We start from the raw sequence: 8,558 nt of genomic DNA on the forward strand, positions 1-8,558 counted from the left end.
AAGCCTTGTTGAGGCTTCTGTTAGTCCTTCCATGAGAAATTTGGATGATTTCTCCATGAAGGATTATGGGTGTTTCCATAGGGTTCTCCCATGTAATTCACCTCTGCCATTGCAGGGTTCTCAGGATCATAAGCTTTTTCTTCAGAAGATGCTTCTTTAGTACTGTTGGATGTAGCTTGCAATCCATTCAGACTTTGAGAAATCATATTGGCTTGCTAAGTCAATATTTTGTTCTGAGCCAATATGGCATTCAGAGTATCAATTTCAAGAACTCCCTTCTTCTGAGGCGTCCCATTGTTCGCAGGACTCCTCTCAGAGGTGTACATGAACTGATTATTTGCAACTATTTCAATGAGTTCCTGAGCTTCTGTAGGGGTTTTCAAATGAAGAGATCCTCCTGCAGAATGGTCCAATGACATTTTTGACAACTCAGACAGACCATCATAGAATATACATATGATGCTGCATTCTGGAAGCATGTCAGAAGGATACCTTTTGATCAATTACTTATATCTTTTCCAAGCTTCATAGAGGGACTCACCTTCCTTCTGTCTGAAGGTTTAGATTTCCACTCTAAGCTTGCTCATCTTTTGAGGGGGAAAGAATTTGGCCAGGAAAGCACTGACCAGCTTTTCCCAAGAGTTCAGGCTTTCCTTAGGTTGTGAATCCAACCATGTCCTAGCTTTGTCTCTTACAACAAAAGGGAAAAGCATAAGCCTGTAGACCTCGGGATCAACTCCATTGGTCTTGACATTGTCACAGATTTGCAAGAATTCAGCTAAGAACTGATGGGGATCTTCCAATGGAAGTCCATAAAACTTGCAATTCTATTGCATTAGAGAAACTAATTGAGGCTTAAGCTCAAAGTTGTTTGCTCCAATGGCAGGAATTGAGATTCTTCTTCCATAGAAGTTAGAAGAGGGTGCAATAAAGTCACCAAGCATCTTCCTTGCATCTCCACCATTGTTTTTGGGTTCGGCCATGTCTCCTTCTTTTTCGAAAATTTCTGTCAGGTCTTCTCCAGAGGGTTGTGCTTTAGCTTCTCTTAGTTTTCTCTTAAGAGTCCTTTCAGGTTCAGGGTCAACTTCAATAAGGATGTCTTTATCCATGTTCCTGCTTATATGAAAAAGAAGAGAATAGAAAAGAAGATGAATCCTCTATGTCACAGTATAGAGATTCCTTTATGTGAGTAGAAGAAGAGAAGAATAGAAGAAGGAGAAGAGAAAAATTCGAACACAGAGAAAAAGAGGGGGTTTGAATTATGAGTAGAAGAGGAGTGTTAGTAGATAAATAAATAAATAGAGAGAAATGAGAGGGAGAGTTTTCGAAAATAATTAAAAAGAAAAGGAAAATATTTTTGTTTTTATTTAAAATTCAGTTATAATTCAAAAATTAAAAAGAGAAACAAAATAAAATTTGAAAACTAAATAAATTACTTAATAAAAAAGATTTTTGAGAAAGTGGTTAGTAATTTTCGAAAATCAGAGAGAGGAAAGTGGTTAGATGGTTTTAAAAAAAAAGAAATAAGAATTTTTAAAATCAAACAAAAAGTTAGGTGGTTAATTGAAAAGGATTTTGAAAATCAATTTTGAAAAGATAAGAAGTTAGAAAAGATTGTGAAATTAAGTTTTGAAAAAGATATGATTGAAATTTGTTTTGAAAAAGATTTGAAAAAAATAAATTTAAAAAAAAAGATTTGATTTTTGAAATTAAAGTTAATTACTTGACTAACAAGAAACAAAAAGATATGATTCTAAAATTTAAAGATTGAACCTTTTTTACTAGGCAAGTAATAACTTAAAATTTTGAATCAATCACATTAATTGTTAGTAAAGATTTTGGAAAATATGAAATAAAAATAAGAAAAAGATTTTGAAAATCAATTTTTAAAATTTTCAAAAAAAAAGAAAAATAAAAAAGATTTGATTTTTGAAAAGGTTTTGAAAAGATAGGATTTTTAAATTGAAAATCTGATTTGACTCATAAGAAATAATTTGATTTTTAAAAATTTTTGACTAAGTCAATCCAAATTTTCGAAATTTATGAGAAGAATAAGGGAAAGATATTTTTTTATTTTTGAATTTTTATGAGGAGAGAGAAAAACATCAAAATGACTCAAAACATGAAAATTCAAGATTAAAAAACATGATGCATGCAAGAACACTTTAAATTTCAAGATGAACACCAAGAACTTATTTTTGAAAATTTTTAAGAAAAGACACACATGCAAGACACCAAACTTAGAAATTTTCAATGTTTAGACACTAACAAATTGAAAATGCATATGAAAAACAAGAAAAGCCACAAAACATGAAAATGCAAAGATCAAACAAAGAAAATCATCAAGAACAACTTGAAGATTATGAAGGTCACATGCATGAATTTTCGAAAATTTTTTAGGAAATAAAAAAGATGCAATTGACACCAAACTTAAAAATTGACACTAGACTCAATTAAGAAACATTAAATTATTTTTGGTTTTATGATTTTATTAATTTTTTTGGATTTTTTGAAAATTAATTTTGAAAAAGAAGATAAAGATATTCAAAATTTTTAATAACAATTCCAGGAATCATGCAATGTTAGTCTAAAGTTCCGGTCCAGGAATTAGACATGGCTTACTAGCCAGCCAAGCTTTCAGTGAAAGCTTTGGTCCAAAAAACTAGACATGGCCAATGGCCAGCCAAGCTTTAGCAGATCATTACATTCAACAGTAAGATTGATAGAAATCAACAAGCTCTTGTGATGATAAGTTGAAACCTCGGTCCAAAAGATTAGACATGGCTTCACAGCCAGCCAGACTTCAACAAATCATCATGAAACTCTAGAATTCATTCTTAAAAATTCTTAAGACATAGAATAATTTATTTATTTTAAAAAAAAATTTTTGAATTTTTCGAAAATAAAAATAAAATAAAATTACATAATCTGAGCAACAAGATGAACCGTCAGTTGTCCAAACTCGAACAATCCCTGGCAAAGGCGCCAAAAACTTGGTGCACGAAATTGTGATCTCAACAGCACCAAAAACTTGGTATGCACGATTGTAATCTCAACTCCTTTTCACAACTCCGCACAACTAACCAGCAAGTGCACTGGGTCGTCCAAGTAATAAACCTTACGTGAGTAAGGGTCGATCCCACGGAGATTGTTGGCTTGAAGCAAGCTATGGTCATCTTGTAAATCTCAGTCAGGCAGATTCAAATGGTTATGAGGTTTTGATAATTAAAATATAAATAGAACATAAAATAAGATAGAGATACTTATGTAATTCATTAGTGAGAATTTCAGATAAGCATATGGAGATGCTTGTTACTTCTGAACCTCTGCTTTCCTACTGCCTTCATCCAATCATGCGTACTCCTTTCCATGGCAAGCTGTATGTTGGGGGATCACCGTTGTCAATGGCTACCGTCCGTCCTCTCAGTGAAAATGGTCTATCTGTGCTGTCACCCCAGGGCTAATCATCTGTCGGTTCTCACTCATGTTGGAATAGGATCCATTGATCCTTTTGCGTCTGTCACTACGCCCAACACTCGCGAGTTTGAAGCTCGTCACAGTCATCCCATCCCAGATCCTACTCGAAATACCACAGACAAGGTTTAGACTTTCCGGATCTCAAGAATGATGCCAATTGATTCTAGCTTATACCACGAAGACTCTGATCTTTCGGAATGGAGGCTAAGAGATATGCATTCAAGCTTGTTTTCATGTAGAACGGAAGTGTTTGTCAGGCACGCGTTCATAAGTGAGAATGGTGATGAGTGTCACTTGATCATCACATTCATCATGTTCTTGGGTGCGAATGAATATCTTAGAATAAGAATAAGCTTGAATTGAATAGAAAAACAATAGTACTTTGCATTAATTCATGAAGAACAGCAGAGTTCCACACCTTAATCTATGGGGTGTAGAAACTCCACCGTTGAAAATACATAAGTAATGAAGGTCCAGGCATGGCCATGAGGCCAGCCTCCAAACGTGTACAATATGATCTATGATAGCATAAAACTGATCAAGGATATAAAATAAATCACTAAAAGTAATTTTTATACTAAACTAGTAGCTAGGGTTACAGAAAATAAGTAACTAAGTGCAGAAATCCACTTTCGGGGCCCACTTGGTGTGTGCTTGGCCTGAGCATTGAAGCTTTCACGTGTAGAAACTCTTCTTGGAGTTAAACGCCAGCTTTTATGCCAGTTCTGGCGTTTAATGCCAGAATAGGGTAGAAAGGGAGCGTTCAAACGCCAATTTGCATTATCAAAACTCGAGCAAAGTATGTACTATTATATATTGCTGGAAAGCCCAGAATGTCTACTTTCCAACGCAATTGAGAGCGCGCCAATTGGGTTTCTGTAGCTCCAGAAAATTCATTTCGAGTGCAGGGAGGTCAGAATCCAACAGCATCTGCAGTCCTTTTTCAGCCTCTGAATCAGATTTTTGCTCAGGTCCCTCAATTTCAGCCAGAAAATATCTAAAATCACAGAAAAACACACAAACTCATAGTAAAGTCCAGAAATGTGAATTTTGCATAAATACTAATAAAAATATAGTAAAAACTAACTAAAACATACTAAAAACTATGTAAAAACAGTGCCAAAAAGCATATAAGCTATCCACTCATCAATAATGTTTTGTGAAAACTTAGGCTAGAAGGCCTTAGGATAGGTTAAAACGATTAAGTATGTTGAATGTTTAGTATTTGTGATATTGATTGATGGTATAAGTTGAGTGTGTGTTGGAGATCATGGTTATGGTGGAAAAATAGTGCTATATGGTGTTGGAATATTGTTTGACAAGTTGATGTTGATGATTATATATATATGATGGAATATTGTTAATTTTGTTGATGGAAGTAAAAAGCTTAGGGTATGAAATTGGATAATATTGAAGCATGATTGATTGTGATATCATGAGTAGGTAGTGGTGCTATATTGGTATGCTATGACATGTTATTGTAAAGAATACAGATTTAAAAATGTGGATTTGAGTTTGGTTCTAAAGGAAATTGAGGTTTGAGGTCTTTTGTGTAAAGTTGGTTTTAGCCGAACTTCGGTGAGCCATAACTCAGCTTCCGGACCCCCAAATGGTTTCAAATTTGTTTTATATAAAAATTGGATCCATGAAATTTATGCATTTCGAAGAATGGAAGAAAAATGATTTAAAACGAAAAAATTATGCACGTCGGAAGTTTGGAGTGCAAACTAAAAATTCTGTAGCATTCAGCATTTTGCTATCCTGCATAAGCTTTCGTATGCGACCACCTACACGCGACGCAACCAACCTTTTCGGGTTGGGCATCTCGCATACGCAAGCAAGGTGTTGGCGTACGCGATGAAGGAAAAAGTACGCACACGCATACGCGTGACCTTTCAGTAATGCACTCCCACGCGTACGCGTGGCCCCTGTTTCAGCAAAAATAGATTTTTTGTGTTAAAGCTCAAATTCAAACCTCTAAACTTCTATTTTCATTCCTTTGGTCCTAGATCTTGTTAGTGAGCCTAGTAATAGGATGAAGTTAGGAAATTGTGGTAACTTGGAGATGAAGAAAGATTTTTAAAAGGTAATAAGTGGTTAAAGAAGATGGTATTTGATTGATAAAGATGATGAAAGTGGTATATGAGGCAATTAAGAGAGTAAAGTGACATTGAGAATGATGAGATGAGATATGAATCATTGTTTTGATTGAAAATGATAATTATGATAAATGATTGAATATATTGAGCTTGGGGCGTTGTCTTCCCCATGTCAGCCTGGGATTTTTCCCATGGATAATATTTAGCTTGGGGTATTGTCTCCCCCATGTCAGTTTGGAATCCTGCCCATGGTTGTCATTGAGCTTGGGGTGTTGTCTCCCCCATGTTAGCTTAGAATTCTTTCCATAGTTAATTTCCACGACTAGCTACCAGGACATGTCAGGCTGGCTATGTAACCGACAGTTGATATCAACAGCAGGACAGGCATACATCATGTGCATATTGTATGATTTGCTTACTTGTGAACTATATGGGATTTCCTACGTGATTATAATCTGCTATTTGTTATAATTGTTATTTGTATTACTTGTGAACTACTTGTGTTTGCCTTGTTTCGCTTGTTTATTTGTGCAACTCATAGGAGACGGAGGAACGGAGGAAAGGTGGAGAAGATTAGTGTGCAGGTTAAGTTTAGCTAGGATTGAGAACCTCTAGATGACCACCCACTTATGGCTTCTATTTTTAGTTCCTTAAGCTTTATATCTGAGTGTCGGCATTTTAGGATTGCCTCTGGCATTCCCAGAACCTTATATCTTATGTGCGTGGCACCTCACTAGGTGTCTGGAGCTTCTACAGCGAAGTGGTTCATTTTGGGGCGTACTTTTTATATTTTGATTTATATATGTGTATAGACTCTCCTCGTATGTTTATGTTCACTTTACTTTTGTATCTCTTAAAGATTTATGGAGAACTAGGATTTTATGTTTGTATTTTGGGCTTCGGGCTATGTATATATATATATGTAAATATCATCCAGCCAGCCTTAGCTTCACAGGCTGAGTTAGGAGCTTGTTATTTCGTACCTTTGACCCTCCCTATTTTCCGTTTATTTATGCTTATGAATCTTAGTTTTTTTCGCATGCAAGCTTTCCGTTTACGTGAGTATTATGGCTTTTGGTTTAAACTTTTTCAAAGACTCCTAGATAAAAATAATTTTTCACCTATATTATATTATATAATTTTACTTTTAGAGGACGTAATAGCACACCACCCCTGTTTTACGACTTAAGCGTAAAGCTCTGTGTGGTAGGGTGTTACACTTTCCCGATATCAAAAGGCTAGTAAAATTTCTACTTGTGGCAATCGACTACTTTACAAAATGGGTAGAAGCCCAACCACTCGCCAAGATAACAGCCGACAAGGTACAAAATTTCATGTGGAAGTTTATCATATGCCGATATGGACTACCTAAAGACATTGTTACTGATAATGGTCGGTAGTTTACTGATAGAAAAATAGCATCTTTTTTACAAAACTTAAACATTTCATCATTACGATTGTATCATGTTTAGTTACATGTAATCCATTCGAAGGTTGGGAGGTACTCTTTTCCCTACCACCGAGGTTTTTCCTAAAAAACGGGTTTTAATGAGGTCGACCACCTCAAAAATGTCAAAACCATTTTCGAATACAAATCCATATCTATCTCATTTGAATATCAACACAGTAGCATATATAGCGAATGGAAACAATATTCCATACATACAAAAAAAAATAAAACAGCAATCATACATGCTACACTATCAAACAAAGCACTTATAAGAGTTTCAAAATGAAACAAAACAATAATAGCCAGCTCTTTACAAACTTCTCAAAATAAAAAAGTCAAACAGGCTTATTTTCTGCACCTACAATCTCATCCTGGACCTCGTCTCCAGGCTCATCATCAACCAATTTTCTATCCACGACTATTTTCGTCACGTCAAATTGACTGGTTTCAAAACCATGAGCAAAAACTTGAACCTGGCTCACTGTACGGTCAAAACCGGCAGCAAACAACTCCAATCCCTCATCCTCCAACTCATGAATCCGGGAAGACAATTTTTCCTTCTCTACATCAGTTTCTTTCAGCTGACCTTGAAGGTCCCGGATCTGATTTTGTAGATTTTTCACTTCGGTCTCCATGTTTTTCATCTTCTTGGTCAACTCAATGACCACCCCATCTCGTTCAGCAAGAGAGTTTTCGACTTTTGAAACTTTATCAAGCTCACTCCTTTCTTTAGCACCCAACAACTCCGTACTTCACCCAACACACAGCAGTCTAGTAGCAACAACCTTACATAATAGAAATTTGGTCAAACAAATGCAAAATCCAAAAGCGATGTAAGTCAAAATATTAACATACGCACCTGCAAGTACAGCCTGATAATTTGCTTGCCAACATCCCTCAGAAGACGCACATCATTTGGATTTTGTGCAACCTTATCAGCTAAAGCCCCAAATGGAAAACGATCACTCCAAATCGAATCCACACCTCCATCAAATGAAAACTCAAGTAAATGCATTTATCTTTTTGCCTCACTCCTAACTCCGGAGCAAAGCACCAAATCCATGTAAGACCCAGAAATTTTAAATAAATCTTATTATGAATTAATTTCAATTCATCTATTCATTAGAAATTCTATTTTCAGAAATTATTTTATTAAAGCTAATTAAATCAAAAATTAAATCAGATTTTGATAATTAATTAGAATTTTACCTAATTTTATAATTATTGAATTATTTTCTATATTTAAATTATAAAATTAGTAGTTATGGAATGAGAAGAATTTTTATGTGATTTAATTCAAATAATTGATATTTCTATGATTTAATACTTTAAGTTTTAGGAATAAAGAAAATAGATCTTATTATCTTATAAATTCAACTAAAGAATTTGATTTCAAATCAATTAGTATTTTAATACAACAAATAATATTTTAAAATAATTTTAAAGATTAAATTAGATTTTAAATTAACACTCTATACCCTAATTTGATTAAAATTAACTAAATCCAAATTAATCCCAAAATCCCCAATTTT

General features: G+C 34.6%; 1 non-coding gene across 1 annotated transcript; it reads left to right on the plus strand.

Moving 5' to 3' along the window:
• The first annotated feature begins 473 nt into the window (after positions 1 to 473).
• Positions 474 to 581, plus strand: LOC112745792 (small nucleolar RNA R71). Its single transcript, XR_003173703.1, has one exon. It is a non-coding gene; the product is annotated as a small nucleolar RNA R71 (small nucleolar RNA).
• The last annotated feature ends 7,977 nt before the right edge of the window (positions 582 to 8,558 follow it).

The sequence above is a fragment of the Arachis hypogaea genome, chromosome 14 (assembly GCF_003086295.3).
Source record: "Arachis hypogaea cultivar Tifrunner chromosome 14, arahy.Tifrunner.gnm2.J5K5, whole genome shotgun sequence".
In the NCBI taxonomy this organism is placed as follows: domain Eukaryota; kingdom Viridiplantae; phylum Streptophyta; class Magnoliopsida; order Fabales; family Fabaceae; genus Arachis; species Arachis hypogaea.